The sequence below is a fragment of the Salvelinus sp. IW2-2015 genome, linkage group LG26, assembly GCF_002910315.2.
Source record: "Salvelinus sp. IW2-2015 linkage group LG26, ASM291031v2, whole genome shotgun sequence".
Taxonomy (NCBI): domain Eukaryota; kingdom Metazoa; phylum Chordata; class Actinopteri; order Salmoniformes; family Salmonidae; genus Salvelinus; species Salvelinus sp. IW2-2015.
The window spans coordinates 42,219,714-42,224,386 of NC_036866.1; positions in this window are offsets into that span (position 1 = coordinate 42,219,714).

The window sequence follows — 4,673 nt, forward strand, 5'->3', positions numbered from 1 at the left end:
GCTGCCCGTCTGCCCAGCGGCGCTTGAACTGCCCGTCTGCCAAGCGGCGCCTGAACTGCCCGTCTGCCGCGCGGCCTGAACTGCCCGTCTGCCAGCGGCGCCTGAAGCGCGGCGACTGCCGTCTGCCCAGCGGCGCCTGAACTGCCCGTCTGCCCAACGGTGCCTGAACTGCCCGTCTGCCATGAGCTGCAAGCCGCCCGTCTTGCCAAGAGCCTACAGAGCCTTCCGCCAGACCGGATCAGCCAGAGCCTTCCGCCAGGACCATCAGCCAGAGCTTCCGCCAACCGGATCAGCCAAGCCTTCCGCCAGACCGGATCAGCCAGACCTTCCGCCAGACCGGATCAGCCAGAGCCTCTGCCATGACCAGCCAGATCCGTCTGCATGACCAGCCAGACCGTCCTGCCATGACAGCCAGAGCCGCCTGCCATGACCTGCCAGAGCCGTCCATCAGGACCTGCCAGAGCCGTCCATCAGGCCTGCCAGAGCCTCGCCAGACCTGCCAGACTCCAGCCAGGACCTGCCAGAGCCGTTCAGCCAGGATCTGCCAGAGTCCCTCAGCCAGGATCTCCAGAGTCCTCAGCCAGGATCTCCAGAGTCCCTCAGCCAGGATCTGCCAGAGTCCCTCAGCCAGGATCTGCAGAGTCCCTCAGCCAGATCTGCCAGAGTCCCTCAGCCAGGATTCGCCAGAGTCCTCAGCCAGGATCTGCCAGAGTCCCTCACCAGGATCTGCCAGAGTCCCTCAGCCAGGATCTGCCAGAGTCCCTCAGCCAGGATCTGCCAGAGTATATCAGCCGGGACCTGCCCCTTGTCCCGGTGTTGCCCCTTGTCCCGGTGCTGCTCTTTATCCCGGTGCTGCCCCTTGTCCCGGTGCTGCCCCTTGTCCCGGTGCTGCCCTTGTCCGGTGCTGCCCCTTGTCCGGTGCTGCCCCTTGTCCGGTGCTGGCCATTCATTTAGGGATGTTAGTTTTAGGGTGGTCATTGGGAGGGAAGACAGAAGCGGGGAGTGACTATGGTGGTGTGGGGACAGCGTCAGAGCCGGAGCCCACACCGTGGTCAACTGCCCACCCAGACCCTCCCCTGGACTTTGTGCTGTGCGCCCGGCGTTCGCACCTTGAGGGGGGGGTCTGTAACGGTCCTGACCTGTTTTATGTTGTTTTTTGTATGTGTTTAGGTCAGGGCATGTGTTTTGGGTGGGCAGTCTATGTTATCTGTTTCTATGTTGGTTGTGGTTGCCTGGTATGGCTCTTAATTAGAGGCAGGTGTTTTGCGTTCTCCTCTAATTAAGAGTCATATTTAGGTAGGGTGTTCTCACTGTTTGTTTGTGGGTGATTGTCTCCTGTGTCGTTGTATGTATGTACCATACGGGACTGTTTGGCTGTTCGTTTATTTTTGATGTCGTCTGTTTCCTGTCCGTGAGTTTACGTTTAGTTATGTAAGTTTATGTTCAGGTTTCGTCAACGTCGTTTTCTTGTTTTGTATATTTGAAAGTGGTTGTTCGTGTTGCCATCGTCATTAGTCAAATAAAAGATGGCTTACTTCCCGATGCTGCATTTTGGTCTGATGATCCTTCTCTCCTCTCCTCGTCCGAGGATGAGGAGAGCAACAGCCCTTCACTGGGTAAGTCTCTAAGAGCTTTCCACACCTGGATTGTGCAACATTTGCCATTATTCTTGTCTTTTCAAAATTCTTCAAGCCTTGTCAAATTGGTTGTCGATCATTGCTATAACAACCATTTTCAGGTCTTGCCATAGATTTTCAATTTGATTTAAGTCAAAACTCTACCTCGGACACTCAGGAACATTTTTTGTCCCATATGTGTGCTGCCAGCCTCCGGGAGCTGCAGGTCATTGAGCATGGTCTGCAGTCCTTCGCCAGCTTCTCCTGGATCAACTTTGTCAAGCGCACCAACCACAGACACTACCTGTATGTCCCTCAACAGGTATGTACACCATAGAATTAAATATAGAATCATAGGGCCTATAATTATAGGAGGATCTTTATGACGTACACAACCAGGCTGAGTTAGGACAATTCAGGGAGACATGAAACTGTGTAACATGGCATGACATATTTATGATAACAGTGTGTGTGAGTGCATGTGTGTGTGTGAGTGTGGTGTGTTTGTGTTTTTTTATTGTGTGTGTGTGTGTGTGTGTGTGTGTGTGCATGGGTGTGACAGAGACATTTAAAACCAATTGCAATGTTATAACTAACTGTCCAACCAACCCACTCATGGCAGGTGCTACTCCTAGGTTGGTCATTCTGGCAACGCTCAGACTGTGTCTCTGGCCCTGTCCGGATGTGTGTACCACGGCACCACCCAGCACGAGCTCCTCCGCGCTCTGTGCTTCAACCACGAGCAGACCCGCAGCGACCGTGACAACCACATCAACGTTGTGTCCTGGCAGTTATATTTTTTTAAGAKACTAAATATGCTTCTCTGCTAAAATATGGGTAAAATATTGAAAAGAATGTGAGTCTTATTCAGTACATTTACTTATTGCTTGCTTTTCTAATGTCTACCAACCTTGCCAGCTAAGCTAGACAAGCTAGCTACTCTAACTTGATTGATAGCCTGAAATGGTTTCTTGGTAGCTAGTTATGAGGCTGGGAGATTGGGAACCTATCTGGTCTAGCTAAAGCCAACTTCCTAAAATTGCTATGTGGCTAGTAGTATTACAGAGAAACAGAAAAAWAAAAAAAATGTATATATTATTTTTTATTAATAATAATAATAAATAATTATAAACAGGACAATTCATAGGGGGCAAGTGCCCCTGTGCCTGCTATGGGCATGACGCCTCTGCCCGTCTCAACAGGCTGTACTAGTGTTAAACACACATCTTGTGTTTCTGCCCTCTCTCATGAGGATGTGTTGGTGACTCACTGTTGAAATATAAACAGAGTGAAGTTCAATAAACCGACATCTAAACATTTATTGTATTTTTGTTTAATTATTTTAAAAGTCTTAATGTTTTTTTGCATTGTCTGACTACATCTTTGCCCTGCCGCTAGGCTACAGGAACCGAGTCAGTCCCAATACCAACCACAAGGGGGCGAGAAATTACCACAGAGCTTTGACAGTGATCCCATTTATGAGTATACTACTCTATCAATTCAATTCAAGGGGCTTTATTGGCATGGGAAACATATGTTAACATTGCCAAAGCAAGTGAGGTAGATAATATACAAAAGTGAAATAAAAAAAGTGAAATAAACAATAAAAATTAACAGTAAACATTACACTCACAGAAGTTCCAAAAGAATAGAGACATTACAAATGTCATATTATGTATATATACAGTGTTGTAACGATGTACAAATGGTTAAAGTACAAAAGGGAAAATAAATAAGCATAAATATGGGTTGTATTTACAATGGTGTTTGTTCTTCACTGGTTGACCTTTTCTTGTGGCAACGGGTCACAAATCTTGCTGCTGTGATGGCACAATGTGGTATTTCACCTCTATCATCCGACTCCCGAACTCCCACATTGAAATTGGTCTGAATCCAGAATATGTTTTAGTGCATCAACATTATAGACACTGTCTACCAAGATATATTTAACAGAACACATCACCATACCTGATTTTAAAAGCTCAAACTGTTGAAGTGTTTCAGTTTCAACTTTTAATATATGCACAAGTACAGCGAAATGCCTTTCTTGCAAGCTCTAAGTGTTTGCATGGCACAGAACCTAACCTGCATGACTTAATGTGAGCCCTTAAGTGTTTGCACTTCAATCAGACACCAACAGTAAGTGTTTGGTTGGGATAAAGAGCTGACCAGATGGATCAGTATATCTTCATTACCTGCCAAAGCCAAATAGAGGCTATCACTTGCTGTGAAAGTGTAGGCTATTACCCTACCATAATTACAATTATAAGTTTGACGGCTGTCTGCATTCTGGCTTGGATCCCAGCAGACATTCTTCACAAACACAATTCTTCCGTTGTGACCTGATCTACTTGACAACAAAAAGACACATTCTAGTTCAAAGGGTTTGGTCGGAAATGCTAAATAGGGGTCAAAGTCAAATCTGATGAGCTTTGTGTTGCACGTAATGTATTGAGACTCATTGATCCACACAATACTACTTGCGGGACAACTCCTGAKCGAGTTTGTCTGTTCATGCATGCACGATTAGGGCCCTGAGTTCTTCCTCATGATCTGACCAGGAAAAATTCTGGGTCCTAACTATGGCTATAAATATGAATTAGGGCCCAGAAGTATTCCTGGTCAAGTCACACCCAGGGCCTTAAATCTATGACAGTATCTGTATTGCACTTTTTTTGTTGTTGCTTTGAAAATATGTGGTACATTTTCACAACTCTTAGTACAATACTCCAAACTGGTGACACTTGTAAAGCAGCCAGTCTTTCATTCAAAACCTGTCATTGTGCATTCATTTGGATTGTAAACATCTCTCACCACACCAACATTGAATCAAAATGAAAGTTTGTGCATTCTTTGTGTCTAGGATRGACAGACAGGTCCTCCGAATTGGATATTGGATTGGAACTCCATGCTGAATGTAAAAAAAAGAGCAATATATTTGAAGTAAAAGCAGACCAGAACAAGTAGTACTGAGCACTTACAACTTGTCAGAAATGACAGATTGTGCTCTTGGGGGTTAACAGTTAGGTGTATTTTTGTAGCTACAGTATCCCATGC